The 20,172-nt window shown below is 36.0% G+C and overlaps 1 long non-coding RNA gene across 1 annotated transcript; it reads right to left on the bottom strand.

Moving 5' to 3' along the window:
• Nucleotides 1-18,734: 18,734 nt before the first annotated feature.
• LOC129445533 (uncharacterized) lies at nt 18,735-19,763 on the bottom strand. Its single transcript, XR_008644813.2, has 2 exons — nt 19,647-19,763; nt 18,735-18,963 (listed from the first exon to the last, which is right to left on the bottom strand). It is a non-coding gene; the product is annotated as an uncharacterized lncRNA (long non-coding RNA).
• Nucleotides 19,764-20,172: the final 409 nt, after the last annotated feature.

The following is a 20,172-nucleotide window of genomic DNA, read 5'->3' as shown; positions in this document are numbered from 1 at the left end:
AAGCCCTTTCCTACATTAACTGCAATGCAGTATATTTCCTCTTGGAAACATCACATTATAAAAGTTAAATGCATTGCAAATGTCATACGCCATTGGCCATGAAAAGTTTTCCTTGAGTTAGATGGAGGAGAAATTGGCACCCCATCAAATGAACATTCTGACATATCTTAAGACATGCACCTCAGTATAGCTCAGTTGGTGAAGCACTATTTAGGCAGTGCAAAGGTCATGGGTTTGAGTCCCAGGACACACACATGGGTGATTCTCACGAAACCATTGAAACACCACGGCACTAATGATTTTAGCTTTAAAATGTTTAATATAGTAACATTAAAAAGCATCAGAATTAACACAATACTGTGTTCTACCTTGCACAATGTGTGATTTCAACATAAGAATTTATAATTGGAAATTTTATCTCATTTTCTGCTGAAATTCTCATTACCGCAATGTGTCCGGCTGTGTTTGAACATGCGTTATGTTGTAATTTAATCAAATTAACACAAAAATATTAAGAAAAAAAATAAATGGATGTTTTGCTAGACTACTTTAGATGACAGAAAAAATATCTACTGAATATACATGTATAATAATAATGAAGAAAAATTAGGAAAATGATGTGTCCATGCCTGATGTTCTCATCCTCCGCAACACTTTTTGAGAACAGTTTAAGCACACATACAGAATTTTAATAAAGTTTGATTTTGAGTGACCAAGCACATGGACCAGTTACTTCAAGATGGCTACCAGGTAAGATAATTTTTTTACAGTTAATTTGAAATATTGTCTTGTCAGAATGCTTACACGACATTTTGATTATCATTACCGCAACAGATGCTTATTAAATATTAATTTAATTAATAGAAGCATAATACTTTGATTTTAAATGCATGTGCAGAATCTCCAAATTATGTTCTTTCAGGTTTGTCATGTCATTTTGAAAATATGTCAGTGTTGATGTTTTCTGACTGTTGCGGTAATGAGATTTTTTAGGACTAATTATTTTTAATTATGTTACAAAAAGTGTTAAATGATAAGTAAAAGTTTTTAAAGTAATGTTCCCATTTACTCCAGACTTTGTTTTTCAATGTCTGGTGGGAAAAAAGTAAATTTAAGCAATTTTTACATTTCCATGCTTGACATTTTTAAAACCAAGTTTTCGTGAGAATCACCCACATACTAATGAAATGTTTAGCTTAAATGGAGCTTAAAAGGCCTTATAAACTAAGACGTATAAGTTTGCTGACTGGGCAAATAAATCAGCTGACTGAGACACCCATAGCATTTTTGAGCGGATAAACCTAAGCGTCCGCACACTCACATTTCAACATCTACTATAATCGTGAAACATCATTTGTCCCCTCACAAGTGCACAACACACCCATGAGTTCAGTAGGAGGTGTGGACTCTGTCCTCGCTAAAGTCAAAACTCAATGCTTCAGTAATCTCCCAGGTCGCACTGCTTACACGGGTCATTGTAGCGCCGCCCCACGCAGCGGCATATTTGTCCACATGCGCCATCGGTGCCTGATGAGGTCACCCGGTTACCCTGCGGCCACTCTGATAAAGATGATTTGGCGTAATTGTGTTATCACCTGCTGGGCAAAGGGCAGCGCTTTCTAAGATGGCAGTATTGGATTCCTGCAAGCTTTTAGTCTGACTGTGTCAATGTGCAGGAATTTCCACAAAAAATCAATTGGGAGGCGCAGGGGGGTATTTTGACTTATAATCCCAGAACTGCAGTTGCCTCTGCTGACACGAGGAATCAGAGTCATTATGAAGAAATATGGTTTCGCTATTTTTGCTGAGAAAAAGGTCTCTGTGTACAAGTTTATAATACAGTCTAACGAACGCTGAAACTCCAGAATTTTGGAGTTGACTGCTGTAATGCATCATTATGAAGAAGCCAGACGATGTCAATGTGTCAATGTTTATTTACTCGCTTATTGAGCTTGTCAGCTTTCACCGTGTTTGACACAACCAAGAGTTTGTGATAACTGTAATAATAACTTTAAACTTTATAACTATAAACTTACTCTAGTGTCTCATTTTCACTTCACTTCTTTCATTCTTCATTCTTTTATTATACATTTTTCATTTATTCTTCATTCTTCCGTTCTTCGCTCTTCATTCTTTCATTATTCATCATTCTTTTGTTTTTCTTTTTTTCATTCTTCCGTTCTTCTGTTGTTTCATTCTTTCATTATTCCATTCTTTCGTTCTTTCTTTCTTTGTTCTCCTATTCTTTTGTTCCTCCTTTCTTCCTTTATTCGTTCTTCCGTTCTTTCATTCTTTCGTTCTTCGTTCTCCATTCTTGCGTTCTTCATTCTTCCATTCCTCGTTCTCCCTTTTCCGTTCTTCCATTCTTTGTTCTTTCATTCTTTCGTTCTTCCATTCTTTCATTCTTTTATTATTCATTCTTTCATTCTGCATTCTTAATTTGTTCACTCTTTGTTCTTTCATTCTTCCATTCTTCATTCTTTCATTCCTTTATTATTCATTCTTTCATTCTGCATTCTTAATTTTTTTCACTCTTTTTTCTTTCATTCTTTCATTATTCATTCTTTTGTCTTTAATTTTTTCATTCTTCCATTCTTCTGTTCTTTCATTCTTCATTCTTTCATTATTCCGTTCTTTCGTTCTTCCTTTTTTGTTCTTTTATTCTTTTGTTCTTCCTTTCTTCCTTTTTTCGTTCTTTCATTCTTTATTCTTCTGTTTTTCGTTTTCCATTCTTCCGTTCTTCCATTCTTCGTTCTCCGTTTTCTATTCTTCCATTCTTAGTTCTTTCATTCTTTCATTCTTTCATTCTTTCATTCTTCCATTCTTCGTTCTTTCATTCTTTCATTCTTTCATTCTTTCATTCTGCATTCTTAATTTTTTCACTCTTTGTTCTTTCATTCTTTCATTATTCATTCTTTCATTCTGCATTCTTAATTTTTTCACTATTTTTTCTTTCATTCTTTCATTATTCATTCTTTTGTCTTTAATTTTTTCATTCTTTCATTATTCCGTTCTTCCGTTCTTTCGTTCTTCCTTTTTTGTTCTTTTATTCTTTTGTTCTTCCGTTCTTCCTGTTTTCGTTCTTTCATTCTTCAGTTTTTCGTTTTCCCTTCTTCCGTTCTTCCATTCTTCGTTCTCCTTTTTTTATTCTTCCATTCTTAGTTCTTTCATTCTTTCATTCTTTCATTCTTTCATTCTTCCATTCTTCGTTCTTTCATTCTTTCATTCTTTCATTCTTTCATTCTTTCATTCTTTCATTCTTTCATTCTTTCATTCATTCATTCTTTCATTCTTTTATTATTCATTCTTTCATTCTTTTATTATTCATTCTTTCATTCTGCATTCTTAATTTTTTCATTCTTCGTTCTTTCATTCTTTCATTCTGCCGTTCTTTCGTTCTAAGTTCTTTCATTCTATCATTCTTTAGTCTTTATTCTTTCATTCTTTTATTATTCATTTTTCATCCTGCATTCTTTCATTCTGCATTCTTTCATTCTGCATTTTTTCGTTCTTCCGTTCTTTGATTTTCATTCTTTTATTATTCATTATTCATTCTTCATTCTTTTATTCTGCATTTCATTTTTTCTTTCTTTGTTCTTTCTTTCATGATTCTTTCATTCTTTCATTCTGCATTCTTTTGATTTAACATTCTTTCGTTCTTTCATTCTTTCGTTCTACATTCTTTAGTTTTTTCATTCTTTCATTCTTAGATCTTCATTATTTAATTCTTCATTCTTTCATATGTGATTCTTTTATTCTTTATTATTCTTTATTTTATTATTCATTCTTCATTCTGAATTCTTTCATTCTGTATTCTTTTATTCTGCATTCTTCCTGTTCTTTCGTTCTTCTATTTTTCCATTCTTTCGTTCTTTCATTCTTTATTATTTATTCTTTCATTCTTTTATTATCATTCTTCATCCTGCATTCTTTCATTATTTCATTCTGTCTTTCTTTCTTTTATTCTTTATTCTTTAATTCTTCATTCTTTGTTCATCATTCTTTAATTCTTTATTTTTTCAGTTTTCATTCTCAATCTTCATAATTTTTTCATAATTTCTTAATTAAATTTTTTATCATTTCATCTCATTATTCCATTTAATTTCATTCCATTTTATTCTATTTCATTCCATTATGTCTAACTTTAAAAAGGTGTTTTAAATACAATATTCTAGTACCATATTCTATATACTTTATAATTTTCCTATTTTCTATCAATTCCTTTTCCTTTTATTCTATACGTTTTTTCTTATGTCTCTAATGTTTAATTATAAATTTGCAACAATTCTGAAAAGCGCTATAGATATAAAAGTGAGTTGAAATGAATTAGAAAATACAGGAAACACATGCAGCCGCTAACCTCTATTAGCAAAAACATAAATATCTCTCTCTAACACGCACTTACACGGTCACACAAATACTAAGTTGTACCTCCACATTCAACATTACAGGCACCGCATCTTAAATGCAGTGTAGACACTTTTAGGTCTTTTCCGATGTGCTCTGTATAACATTCAGAACTGTGTTTGATGCTTTAAGTTACTCAGACCATTAGACTGAGTACATCTCACATGCCAAATTCAAAGGACACGTCTCCAGACCATCAGCAAAGTGGACATTGGCGCTTATGGCCTAAGACAGAGGAACGTTGGACAAGGAATTTCACTCCCTGCAGGATCTGTGCCAACCTAATGTATATTCAACAGTTCAGGAAAAGGTGATGGTCCCTATTGAAAATATGTCACCTCATATTCAAGTTGTGAGCCAGCAGGGCATGATGCCAAGCAGCAGGAGACCACTGTGAGAAAGGCAGGTTTGACCTGAGATATCTAAGCCTGGTGACCTTTGAGGATTTGATAGATGCTTTGCTGCATCATCGTGTACTTCAGTGTGCAAGAGGTCGACAGGCCGCTCAATAGACAAGATGGAAGGACAAGGGCAGGAAGTGAATGCTTCCCATGGCCATTTAAATACTGTATTAGATGGCAAATAACATAATTGTACCAGATGGTAAAACATTTTTGTAGACAAAAATTAAAAATTAAGTTTAAAAACCTGATTGCTGTGTTTTATTTTTTTATTAAAAACAAGACACGAAGCACTGAAAAGAAAGAAAGAAGAGATGGATGAGTGGATGGAAGTTAGTAAGGGAAGAAGGAAGGAAGGAAAGACATGGATGGATGGATGGATGGATGGATGGATGAAAAAGTAATAAAATGAAAAATAATTCAATGAATGAATGAATGAAAGGATAAAAGAAAGAAAAAAAGGAGGAGATGGATAAGTGGATGAAAGTTAGGAAGGAAGGAAGGAAGGAAGGAATGATGGATGGATGGATGGATGGATGGATGGATGGATGGATGGATGGAGTGGGTGAGTGAGTGAGTGAGTGAGTGGGTGAGTGGGTGGGTGGGTGAGTTGGTGAGTGAGTGAGTGGGTGAATGAAAGGGTGAATGAAAGGGTGAAAGAAAGGATGAATGAATGAAAGGGTGAAAGAAAGGATGAAAGAAAGGATGAATGAAAGGATGAAAGAAAGGATGAATGAAAGGATGAAAGAAAGGATGAAAGAAAGGATGAAAGAAAGGATGAAAGAAAGGATGAAAGAAAGGATGAAAGAAAGAAAGAAAGAAAGAAAGAAGAAATGGATGAGTGGATTGAAGTTAGGAGCAAAGGAAGGAAGGAAGAATAATTAAATCAATTAATGAATATAAGAAAGAAAGAAAAGAAGGAAGGTAGGATGGATGGATGAATGGAAGGAATGAAAGACATGGATGGATGGATGGATGGATGGATGAAAAGGGAATGAAAAGAAGAAAAATTTAATGGATGAAAAGATAAAAGCAAGAGATGGATGAGTGGGTTGAAGTTAGGAAGGACAGAAAGAAAGAAAGAAAGAAAGAATGAAAGGATGAATATAAGAAAGACATAAAGAAAGAAGGAAACTAAGTAAAGTAGGATTGATGTGTGGAAGAAAGAAGGGGAAAAATGAATAATTGAACGAACGAACGAACGAATGAATGAATGAATGAATGAATGAATGAATATAAGAAAGAAAGGAAAAGATAGGAAGAGAAGATGGATGGATGAATGGAAGGAAGGAAAGACATGGATGGATTGATGGATGGAAAGAAGGAATGAAAGGAAGAATAATTCAATAAATGAAAGAAAGAAAGAGGTGGATGAGTGGATTGAAGGAAGGAAGGAACGAAGAAAGGAAGGAAGGAAGGAAGGAAGGATGGATGGATGGATGGATGGATGGATGGATGGATGGATGGATGGATGGATGGATGGATGGAAAGAAGGTATGAAAGGAAGAATAATTCAATGAAAGAAAGAAAGACAGAAAGATAGAAAGATAGAAAGAGGTGGATGAGTGGATGGAAATTAGGAAAGGAAGGAAGGACCGAAGGAAGGATGGATGGATAAATGGAGGGAAGGAAAGACATGGATGGATGGATGGATGAATTGAAGGAAGGAAATACATGGATAGATGGTGAATGGATGAAAAGAAGGAATGAAAGGAAGAGATGGATGAAAGTTAGGAAGGGAAGAAAGGAAGGAAGGATGAAAAGGAAGAATGAATGAATGGATGGAAGGGTGGAGGGATGGATGGAAGGAAGGAATGATGGATGGAAGGAAGGATGGATGGATGGATGGATGGATGAAAGAAAGAAAGAAAGAAAGAAAGAAAGAAAGAAAGAAAGAAAGAAAGAAAGAAAAGAAACCATTCATCCTGAAGACAGTAACTAGGCTGGCACAGGACCATACAGGTACCAGAATACAGTATGGCCCTCAGATCATTGCAATTCATGTCAGATTTGTTCAGCCAATCACTTGAGCCGTAAATGTCATGTGACTAATCACTAGAAAAATGATGTCATGACGTTGATATTTGGCTGATTGGCACCCCAAGTTGTTGTAAACTCCAAAAGCCTTCACAAGAAATGATCCGAAGAGGCAATATGAAGGGAAACCACACCAGGAAAAAAGTTTGACATTCCTCCTAATGTAAACTTAATCAAAACTACTGATACAGGTACTTCTGAATAGTTGTCAAATGAGAAATGTACCTGTAAGAAGCAAAATTTGGTAGTTTCACAATCTACTCCGGGCTACACAATCTAGTCGGGCTACTCATCCATGTTAATCACCCAAACCATGAGCTCACAGATTAAACGGGACACCTAGGAACAATCACAAAGTACAATGCTAGAATTTAAAACAGATTCATGTATGAATTTATGAATAAGAAACATTATTTATAGGTCACTAATTTGAAAGGCACATTGAACGTGTGAAAACTTTTTACAAAAGGTCAAATTTTCCTGCGTTCACTGAATCACACAGGATGCTTTTTGGACCGTTCTCAAATCATGCTGGGATAACACGGATCATCGGCTTTTGCAGAAACCAGTGGATGCCAGCATGAATGCCGCTGTGCTTAAAGCAAAAATTATCAGAAGAATTGATTTTTTCACTAAGATTATTTAAAATAAAACATTCTTGCCCTGTGACTGTTGATTTATAAAACACATTATTTTATAAATACACGCACATAAATATTTCACTGCCTCTGTAAATGATAAATAAGCTTAGGAAGTTGATCCATTGTGAACTAAAGGTCACAGTGAACGATTTTTACTGCCACATAAAATCCAAAGCAAGTAATACGGTATGCACATAAACCTGTCTGTAATGTTCCCCTTAACCGCGCCGTTTATAACCTACAACGAAAAGGATTTTCAGCCCATTTCTGTCGGAGGACCCTGCAAGGGAAGCGTAACGCATCAAAACATCTCTCAACACACAATAATAATTCATTCAACCGCACCCAAAACGATGCCCTATTAGTGTCGACAGCAGCGGTTGAGATGTACAGCTGAGTGTGTGAGATATCACAATGCTCTCTTTCTTTTATTTATGACGCATACTTTCAGGTTAGGGAACGTATGGAGCCGTTTGATACAATGAGGGCATGTGCAACTGGCGGTCTTGGATAAGGTGGGAAATGATGCGTTTCCTGTTGAAGATGAAAATGTGTCTCTTTATGCGAGTTGGGCTCGGAAATCTTGGTTGGAATGGCTTCACGGGGCTTCTTAGCAATGGGGTTTTAACGGTACTTAAAGTGCCTTAAACTTTCCAGACATCCCAAGCTATTTTATTACGTAAGACATCTGCATACAACTATAATGTGCTAAATAAAAATAGTGATCTGTGAAAAAAAGTCTATATTTTGTTAGTTGCTTAATAAATCCATTTTTCCTCACTCTCATCATCCTCTTCGTCAACCTTACTGTCTTAGAAAATTTCCAAATGTATTTCATGCCCACAGATCTTCAATAAGGTAAAGATGGGGGACAAAATGGCTACATGCTTTTCCTGCAGTCTAACCCACAATATGCTGGTGTGCAGATAACAAAGACCCAATGAAACAAGACAAAATAAGCTGACCTTCAAAAGGATGAGAGTTTGAATAACAGGAATTACCTGACAGAGATATACTCCCTCTAGTGGGAACAGCAAAGCACGCCAGCAGGTGTTCGAAATAATGCAAGGAAATTTGCATGAGGACAAATTGGCCTGTTATAATGATCTAGAGAACCTGAGACCTCTCAAGGCCATATATACAGCAGACTAATAACAGCGGTCCTATGAGTTATGCAACAGCCCTGCAGGACACAGATGCATTTTAGCCCGCCTATCCACAACTGCAATGACAAAAGGTCATTTTGGGAAGAACACTGTAAATTTACGTGCAGACAGAAAAGGAATTGACAAATGCACCTATAGTGCAGCAATAGAGACAGAGCGCAGCACGTCATAACCTGAAAACCACGCCCACCGGGGGGGAAAGCAATCCAACGGTCTCCATTGACTTTGTATTGCAAGAGGCCGCCTCCTTGTCATTTCTGGCTTATAACAAAAAACTAAATAATGCCTAAAAGCTGCTTTGTGACAATATGTACAGCTAACAAGCCAAAGAAACCAGAAATAAGTTTTTATAAGCTGTCGAGCCGCAAAACCCAGTCTCCAAGGAGAACAAAGTGGATCGCCGACCACGTCTCCCCCTGTTTTACTAACAGGAGCACCATGAAAAGTTGCCTGTTTCCATTTTTGTGTCTAAACGTTCGTTTTTTGAAGTCGACAGCCCATAAAAACGTATTTTTTTTTTTTTTGGCGTGTTAGATGTACACCTTGTCACACAGCGGCTTTTACGTATTATTTGTTTTTAAGTTTAATCTGTAAATAAGTTTTTATAAGAAAAAATTCCGTAGAAATGTCAATGTTATTGCAGCTGGGTTGCCGGTAATTTACCGTAGATTTACATTTATGTTATTTACTGGCAAGAGTTTGTTCAAAGTTAAATAAATTTTATATATTAACAAGTCTTTATCTTTACAGAATAAAACTATACAATAACAACCTCATGCAAAGCATTCTGGGAACCAGAAATCATCATCAACCTTTTTCTGTTTTTTGCTTCAGATTTTGTTTCCCAGAATGTTTTGCTTGATGCTGTTTTTTTAGTTTTACTCTGTAAAGACAAAGACTTGTAAATGTTTAATGTTCATTTAACTTTGAACAAACTCTTGCCAGTAAATAATATAAATGTAAATCTACGGTAAATTACCGGCAACCCAGCTGCAATTTCTACGGAATTTTTTTACAGTGTTAAATTTTCTTCAAAAACACCAAATTTTTACCAAAAAACTGAAATAATTGCATTTTTGTGAAGGAATTTTGTTAGAGATCCGATTCAGACCGATTGTCAAAACATACATGGAGTTTAAAATTAATAAATAACTTTTTTGCTTCAGTGTTTTTATAAATTGGGTACGAGCGGTATTACAGATTACCATGTTTTCTCTTAATTGACGAGATACCTCATCAATGGCAGGAAATTAGTTAAGAAACGTATATATGTTCCTAGTTTAAAGCAACATTAAAGAGTTTTTGCTCCCCCTACAGGTTGGAAGCAGAATTGTCCATTACCACTGTCGTAAATAATTTAGCCTACTGCAGCAAAGCGTGCTCCCGTTTTCTTTTCTTCGCCTTTTTGGAAATGAAACCCTTCCTCTTTTTTTGCAGGCCCCGCCATGATGACAATTGAAAAGCTGCATGAACGCTAATGGTATCTTTCTTTTATATGTACCTGCCAAATATGCTCCACCCACAGCCTGCAGGATGCTTCACTGCCGTAAAGCTAGTTTTGTAGTTTTCACTCAAACTACAGGACCGCGACCCGATGGTTGGTAGTGCGGTTTTGGCCCATAGAGGGCTGCAAAGCGAATGTGAAAGTGCCGTTCACCCTGTTTCGAGTGGATGAATGACTGAAACTTTTTTGGAAACGTTTTTTTAAGGTAAAAAAACTATTTGGTGTTGCTTTAAATTTGTATATATGTATGCATTATATATGCATCAATACGTGCATACACATACACACACACACATATTCTATAACCACTACCTACCACGGTGAATTGGTGCATTAGCATCTGGTGCATAAACACTCAACACCATTTTTATTATCAACTACTGTCGAATACTTGATTAGTTGTTGCAGCCGTACTATGAAGACGTCATTGCATATTACTGCATTTTGCTGAATATTCTGTCAATGCCAGTAATGCTTAGAATGACTCCTTACAATTTACAAAAATAAATATTACAGACTACAAATACAAATACAAATTGAGATAAATCTAAAGAGAATTATGTTATTTGGAAAACACAACAAACCCAGTAAAATATCAAGAAAGTAGAAGTATGAAGAGCTCAGATGCAAAAGCCTGCTACCCCCATCAAAAATGAGATACATGTAATGATATTAACTGAATGCTCTCAGCAAATATTATATGTTCATCCTGTCCTCAAGTCATTAAAAAATACCACTTTGTGGATTTAATTTATTGCAAAAGTGGAGGTTTGGAGTTTAAAAATACTACCATAATGTTAGAGAAAAATCAAGCAAGCACTGCAATGTATCTGGTCTGTATACTTCATTTCATGTGGATGCTACAATAAAATTGATTCTCACAATATTAGGGCATTCGCAATATATTTTATCATTGATAGTTCCTAATCAAGTCTTGCAGGGTTCACCACGAGTACAATATTATTCAAATACGATTCCTAATGAGTGGTAATTTATAGTGATTGAGAACTGTTTGAACCATTAGTGTCACCGCAGACTATTTACCCCATGATGTATGACTCTAAAAGTGGAAATCATATTGATGACTTTCAATATCCAGCAGAATTAAACAGACATGCTTCATGGTCCGTGATGAAGTGTCATTTTATTGCAAAGCGTGACATTTCTCCTAAGGTTAACATTTAGGTGCGTCAAACTATGGATGGATACAGCAGACTGTCACGCCCTCGTGAGATAAACAACAACAGCTGAGAACCGGAGATGAAGTTCAAAGCATGCACTTCAAATTATTTGCAATATTTATGCGATGATGCGAAAATCTCTCTTCTCTCGCCTAATCAAAAACACAAGACATAGTTATGTTGTTTTGCATGCAAACAACAAAACTATCACTAAGACGTGGCAAGACTAGAGCGAGATGTAAACGAGGCCTGTTGGCTGCTACGACAGTTAGCGGCGTCCCTGAAGAGCATCCACTGTTGAGATTACAACTGTACGGCAGGCTGACCCAAAAAGTTCAAAAGACTTGTTGCATCCACACAGCTTCAAAGACGCAACTGTCCTGGGATCCAATTTAGCTTTGCTTTTCGCATTGCGTTCACCGTAAATCGTTACATGTTTGACAAACTAAAATACTGAAGGAGCGAATGAAGTGCGAGGTGTCGGCGGTGGTGGTTCACGCACACTTCACTTGTTATTTTCCTGCTCACTGATCTCAGCAAACTCTTTACAGGGTCTATTAAAAGATGAGAGGCAAAACCAATGTCAGCCCATATACCAACAAAAACACACCGAAATATTACTTTCCTGTTATTCTCGTTTCTATTGGATGTCGAATCTTAAACCCCGTCTGTGCTAATGACTGGGAACAACATCTTCAACTCAGGTAAACCCATACGGGTCTGCTTGTGTAGGGAAGCTATAATAAATTACTTCTTCGGTCCCGGTAACCTGCCAGATCATTCGGCCCCTTTGGACCCTCAAAGGTATTGCCAGATCAGAAGCTTTATTGCAATTTCTTCATGTAGCTCATCAAAAACGACTTTCTTGTTATCCTTTTGTGGCAGCTGTATCCTTTTGCACAGTAACCCACAGTACATATCTAAAAATAGCACCTGTTGTATGATAACAGTGCAGTTGTGGTTTCATTTAAAGGAAAACAACACCCTTTTTCAATATTTTATTATGTTCTTACCTCAACGTAGACTAATTGATACATGCCTATCTTTTTTCAGTGTGTGCAGTTCGTCTTTGCGCAGCGCGTTGTGAATTTGTTGGCATTTGGCCTGGCACCATTCGGTCCTTGGGATCCAAACAGAGATTAATTTAGAAGCAACCAACACTTCCATGTTTTCTTTATTTTAAAGACTGTTACATGAGTAGTTACACGAGCAAGTATGGTCGCACAAAATAAAAGGTGGCGTTTTTTAAGCAGATAAAAATGAGAACTATATTGTATGGCGGACGAGCACTTAGTTTGCAGCACTTCGACCTCGGGCGCAGTAACGTCATGTAACAGTAACATGATGATGTTTTATTTACTTGTGTAACTACTCATGTAACAGTCTTAAAATAGGGAAAATATGGAAGTGTTTGGTGGCTTCTAATTTCATTCCTGTTTGGATCCTAAGGAATGAATGGGGCTAGGCTAAATGCTAACACATTCACGACGCGCTGTACAAAAATGAAGTGCATGTATTGAAAAAATATAGGGATGTATTATTTCCCCAAATTTTCTAAGGTAAGAACATGATAAAATAAAAAAAAACTGTGTTGTTTTCCTTTAAAATAAAGGTAACTAATAGTAGACATTAAAACCAATACACCAATAATACCTTAGTTCATGTCCATTAAAGTTTAAAATGATAAAAATCGGATTTTTTCAAATAATTCAAAGGACCGGAGTCAATTATTCTGCGTATACTACAGTTACCACAGACATTGCTAAGGCATGGCTCTAGTGGTTATTTTAAGAAATTTGACAGGTAAAGTGTGCGTTTAACGAAAAAAATAATGCATACCCATGGAACATTTGTAAACCAATCAGAATAAAGCATTCAACGGGCATGTGGTATAAAATTGGAATTAGATGTATTTAGATTAGTTTGGTAACATGATGATGTTTTATTTACTTGTGTAACTACTCATGTAACAGTCTTTAAATAGGAAAACATGTAAGTGTTTGGCGGCTTCTAAATTCAACCCTGTTTGGATCCTAAGGAATGAATGGGGCTAGGCTAAATGCTAACACATTCACGACGCGCTGTACAAAGATTAAGTGCACGCATTGGAAAAATATAGGGATGTATTAATTCGTCTAACTGAGGTAAGAACATGGTCAAATTTTGAAAAACTGTGTTGTTTTCCTTTAAAATAAGGGTGACTAATAGTAGACATAAAACCAATAATACCTTAGTTCACGTTCATTAAAAAGTTAAAAATATGATTTTAGTATGAAAATGAATAAGATAAAATAACAATGCACATAATAGGGTACATGCGGACCCAATAATTTACTTTTATCCAAAGTGACTTTTTCAGTATGTCTTTTAAACCCATGACCTTTGCGCTAATAATTCAATGCTTTGCCTAACGATCTACAGAAACAGGATAATGTAATCAGTGTGTCATCATGCAATGTTACAAGCCTACGAATGTGTGCACATTTTTTATATATTTAATTTATTCCATTTAATTATTATTTTCATGAACCGTATGTAGCAATCAAAGCACAAATTGTTTTCAAAGGCGTACGGGTTGGTGGTTTATTCCGACCCGAATTAAGCTCTGCATGGATCCAACAAGAATGTTTTCTGTGTAGTAATCAAAGATCAGTAAGCATCGCTTACCAAGACATAAAACCTCTCAATAATAGAGACTAAATTAAGATTAAATGGCCTTTGCCTGAGGGGTGTTTGATTAGTCTTGTGTGAATTTAAGCAGGGAAAGGGTTCTGACCCATCGGGACTCTGAGAAAAGCTCGCTAACTGGGGGCAAAGAGACCGAATGTGAATCCGCCGGCGGGATAAATAATTAGGATTTCGTGTTAAGGTCACTGCTGTTCATTTACTAAGAAAATTCACAAAGAAAATGTGCAATTTATGACAATTTCTGAAAAGTTGCTTAGTTGTGGTATTTTGAAGGCTTTTTGAAGTCATTACACGATAATTGCAAATATTTTAGACTCAGAATGACTTTGGCTGACAACTGTATGTATCATAAGGATCCCATTTGACATTTTTTTGTTTACTAAATTAGTTATTTAAGGTGTTTTGCAAATGTGCATTATGTAAGGAAATGTGACAGGTAAGGTATGCATTTAACGAAAAATACATGGAACATTTCTCATCCAATCAGAATAACGCATTCAATGGGCCTGCGGTATAAAATTGGAATTAGATAGTTTTTAGATTAGTTCTGTCCTAAAACAAACCCTCTGCTTCATTTTTGGGTGCAACGCATGGATCATCCTGTCAGTGTATCTAATTTGTAACACTGACAGACTGTAAATTATCCTTTATATATTTTATAGGATGAAATGTTACTCAGAATTGAAATCGCTGTCCATCTTTCAGATCGCTAACACTGCTTAAGCAATTTTAAAATTACAGCCATAAGAAGCTTTCACTTGATCTGATGAAGAAGGGCAGCCGCTCTGATCAGATGGTTATAAAGCGCCATTAAATGATTTAAAGCCCCCCTAACCTAAAAATGCACTTTTAAATGTGTTTATTCCAGAAAATGAGTCTTGAGTGTGTATGCAGAAACATCATGTTATTATACAAATCCATCTATTCTTCTTTATGTATTCACCTTTAAACCACAACAGTCACACAAAACAGGCTATTGGAGATCCCCTATCAATGTGATGTCACATTGCTAGGGCTCCACCCATAACCGCAGACTCCACCTTATGAGAGTGTAGTTCAATCTTCTGCCAGAGACACATGTTTGATGTAGTCCAAAGCACATGTGTAAGCTTTCTACCCTATACTTTGCATACGGGGAGGGGAACAGAAGCTTTCTTTGCATTTAAAGGTGCAGTGTGTAAATTTAAGCGTCATCTAGTGGTGAGGTTGCGAAGTGCAACCAACAGCTTAGTTCACTGCTCACCCCTCGCTTTTGAAACACATAGAGAAGCTACAGTAGCCCCCACCGGACAAACCTGTTATCGTCGGAGACAACTTCGTAAAAAATGGGTCCGTTAAGGGCTTCTGTAGAAAAATGGCGGTCCAACATGGCGACTTCCATGTAAGGGTGACCCTCGGTGTATGTAGATAAAAAGGTCTCGTCCTTAGGTAATAAACACATAACTGTTTATTATGAAAGGTCTTTATACACTCCTAATGTTTTGTATATTATTTTGCATTTCTGTCAAGAGATCCTTTTAAAAATTACACACTGCACCTTTAAAAAAACACAGTGCATTTTTCATTGCAGCCATGTTCAACATCGTATAATGAAAGATCTGTGGTGTATTTTGAGATTAAACTTTACAGACACATTCTGGGGATACCAGACACTATTTTAATTTCTGAAAACACCTAGGTTAGGGGCCCTTTAAAATATCTCTATCTTCGACCAGCAGCACTATCAGTGCCTTTGACTTCAACCAAGCCACCCTATCTAGGTCCATCAGACGACTGATGGGAAATTTCAGGCTCCACTGTTTTCTTTAAAAACACCAAATACACAAATTATGTGCACATATGCGACTTTACACACACACTTATAGTCCACTTGATACACCTGGCTGTACTATGCTCACACAGGCAGTGAAAGAAAATGTGTTGGCATTCAGGAGGTTTCCTCTCTCTCTCTCTCTCCGGCCAGATCAACTTTGATAGACTATTAGATCGTCCTTTACAGACAGCTTAACGTTTGGAAATCTCAAAGTTTTGAATTGCAAAGTTTCTCATACATAATTTAACATGATTTTAAATGTGGGACAAGCTTGAATACAAAAATGAATTTGACACTGCTTCCCCAATGACGTACAGTATGTGTAAATTAATAACAGTAGTTTTAAAATATGTGACTGTCATTCAAAAAAGTGACATTATTATTCAGGGTCAATTTGATTGTTGTCACCATGAAAACTATTTAATGTGCCATCATAATCTTTAAAGTGCACCTATTTCATTGATAAAAAACAACGTTATTTGGTGTATTTGGTGTAATGCAATATGTTCAGGTGGTTTATGGTTAAAAAAACACATTATTTTCCACCTACTGTACATTTTTGTAGCTCCAGATATACTGCTTTCCTCAAACGCATTAATTTTGTACAAAACGCACTGATTTGAAAAGCTCTGTGTCCCTGATTGGCCAGCTAATCTGTACGTTGTGATTGGCTTGAATACCTCTGACGTCAACCGGAAATGTGACGCACCTTACCATGTTTGTTACAGAAGTTACAGGCTGTGAGTCAAAGTGGGAGGAATCATGATAATGTTAATTGCCTACAATTCGTGTGTTTGTTGTAGTCCAAGAAAATAAATTTACGTTGGAGATGATAACTCGCATCATCGTTTACTTTGGGGTTTGTACCTTTTTGCATATCGTTAACATGTACAAATACACACTTACACACCAAAGGAAAAGTAAAAATGTGAATCGGACCATAGGTGCCCTTTAATCAAAAACGATAACCTTCTCCACCTCCTCGAAACAACCTCTCTCCACATCCTGTAACCAGAAATTGCTTCTGCCTTGGAAAAAAATGCAGAAATTAGCAACTTCCAACAATCCAATTCGTTCTCGATGGATGTAATCAAGTCCCATCCTACAATTTTTCTCATTTTAAAAGCCGTTTAACTCTGCTATACGTCACGATACAGAAAGTCACTACTTCAGTTTCATGGTGACTTAAACAATAAAGAGTACATAAATCATAAATGCCAACGCTATATCAAATGATCATTTGTACGTATTTTATGAGGTGGCTAATTCGTACGAGCACATTCGTACATTTTTTTACGATTTGCGTTGACCTCTGTGATGCTGGGGTTAGGGGTGGGGTTTCGTTATTGTTTTTTTATGATAATCGTATGCTTTTGCATGATTAACTTCTATCGAATTCATACGAATTAGCCGACTCGTAAGATATGTACAAATTCTCGTGAGATCAGGCTGGAAATGCATACGATGTGAGATTTTCTTGCATTTCATGTCATGAATATCAATTTAAATAATGTAACTTTTACATTCGCATTTCATGAGGTTTATTGAGATCAGAAAAGGTCACGTGATTTCCGATAAGGAAACATATATGGGACCATGGCTGCATCTGAAATCGCATATTGTGACAGTAGGTACTAAATTAGATGAAGTACCTACTTATCGACCGTTAAAACAGTACTATATAGTATAAATATGGATAGTATGAATGAATTCGGACGTACTGCATCCACCATGATGATACATCACTTGACATACGTGTTCATAACAAGAAGTTAGTCATTAACTGGAATGACGTTAAAGCGCAATTTAACCACAAGTACAGCTGTTTAACTCATTCCCCGCCAGCCATTTTTTGAAAAGTAACCCGCCAGCATTTTTTGTGATTTTCACAAAAGTTTCACAAAACTCTAAATATATATAAACATACAAATATCAAATGAAAGAACAAACGTTCTGCTTTCAAACAAACAATAAACAAACAAACAAACAAAACGGAAAAAAAATTCATCCTATGTATATTTTTGTCTCTACTTATAAACTCTTAAATAGGGGTATTTTTCTTAAAAAAATAAATTTAGCAAAAAACTGAAATAATTGAGATCAGATTCAGTACGATTACCAAAACATACACAGAGTTTAAAATTAGTAAATCTTTTTTTTTTCTTTTTTTTATAAATTGGGTAAGTGCGGCATCTAGTGAATAATCGCGTTATTACAGATTAACATAAAATCTCATCAGGAACACATTTTTTATGCAAATGTTTTCTCTTAATGGCGGGGAAAGAGTTAATATATGTATTTGCATTTAAATAGAGCCGCATTACCGCTTTTGGACATTTTTGAATAAAACAACGTATTTAATTCTGGATAACTCCTCTCCCGGGGGCTTACAGGAGAGTAAAGGGTCCATTGAATTAACACTTTTCAGAACTAGTAGGTCGTACGGGTACTTTTCGCCTACTGTTTTTGAAATGCTATGAATTCGGACTACTACTCGTCTCGCCAACAATGTGAAATTACAGTGCATTTCATGTCATGAACACCAATTTAAGTCATGTAACTTTTGTATTTAAAATGGAAGTTGTTTCATCCATGATATTAAGACAAAATGTTCTTTATAATAAGCTTTCATAAGATTAGGCAAGTCACATCATATCATCCTGATACTTCATTGTTAATGTTCGGAGTTGCTTTTTGAGTTATTAAAAAAGCCTTGGGGTCTTCCAGGCCCCAAACAGAATCCGATGGCTTAACCAGCAATGTCTTTGCACATTAAGATCATTTGAGACCTGAGGTAAACTAGCTGAGAACAGAAACAGTGAGACTGTGGAAACAATTTCAGCATCCACCGTCACAATCTGTTTAAGGAAAGCATTGAAAAAAACTAACAGAGAAGTTTTTCAACAAGATGTCTTTATGGTTGTATCTAATATTATAGTACATGTACAGTATGAACTAACACAATAGCTAATGATTTTATTTTACGACATCGAGAAAAAATAAGTGTTTATCAATGTTCGGTTGCCAAATGAAAGATACAGCAGACTCCATTGTGCATCAGTCATTATATGGACAGTGAACTTTTGACTGTGTCTTTTTTCCCAGTCCATTAGCGCGCTGAACTCCTAGTTTCACAAATACAGAAATAGAAAAATAAACATACACTCAGACGCATTACTTTTTCTCCATATCTGCCCTTTACCATGTGTTTACCATTTCCGTTCCGCTTGGTGATTCACAATGTTTTTGTGCCGCACAAAAAATATTTTGAGCAAATGTGAACAAAGATCTGAGAAGACGTCCAGATCTTCACAAACAGATAAAACTAATTATGTATATAATCCACCTTCTTCGTAACATCCTGTGAATGATATTTCAATTACAGACAGCTTCTATAAACATGTTCCATAACGCTCTCTTACACGAAACTGGGCCATATTAATCATAGCTGATTATTAAAAGGATTTCATACTCCAAACTACTCGCAAATGATACCAGCATTAATATGACATGTATTATATTGCATTAAAGAACATCAGACCTACACACACGCTCAGTACCGCAGACAGATGTTTTCCCTCGCAAGAAAAAAGCAAAAACATCCAATTTAGCCAGAATACGCTAAAGTCACTTTCACCTGACATTACTCATTGTCTATATTTTCTCTCCAAATGTGGGAGGGTTACAGCTGCCAGGTCTGTGTGGGCCTAGAAAACAGACATCTGTGTCCTCGCAGCTCTTATACAACGGCCATTTCTTTAGGATTAGACAGACAACGTTACACACAGACCTTTCTGCCTCATCTCACCTCCACACATACACGGACCAGGAGCGTGCGGTTTTGTGCCATCATTTCTAATGATGCAATCCTTGCGAGACGAACATCTTAGACCCATGGCAGTAAATCTGGTTCGCTTTACTGTAGACCCGTAATTCTCAAAGTGCGGTCCGCGTCCACTTCATATTACAAGTGCATTAATTTCTATGTGATTGCTAAATGTGTGCATTTGCTACTTTAAGAGTATTCCTGGTCCGAAAATAAAACGAGTTATTTAAAAATTTCCTGTGTGACGCTGTAGCCATCACACCCAGAACAGTGATTTCAGATTGATATGGACTTACTGATCAAAAGCCGTAGTGCATGAAGTAGCTATTACTTCATGCACTACGGCTTTTGATCAGTAAGTCCATATCAATCTGAAATCACTGTTGGTTTGAGTCGTTTAAAACATGCATTTGAAAAAGCAACACTCGTCAAACATAATCACTATACATATTCTTTATTATCATGAAAATACCTGAAAATACCTGCTGTAGACCCACCTATATAGGCA

This window comes from Misgurnus anguillicaudatus, chromosome 3 (assembly GCF_027580225.2).
Source record: "Misgurnus anguillicaudatus chromosome 3, ASM2758022v2, whole genome shotgun sequence".
Classification (NCBI taxonomy): Eukaryota; Metazoa; Chordata; class Actinopteri; order Cypriniformes; family Cobitidae; genus Misgurnus; species Misgurnus anguillicaudatus.
Note: the sequence above shows the minus strand (reverse complement) of the source record. Positions and strands in the feature narration are given on the sequence as shown.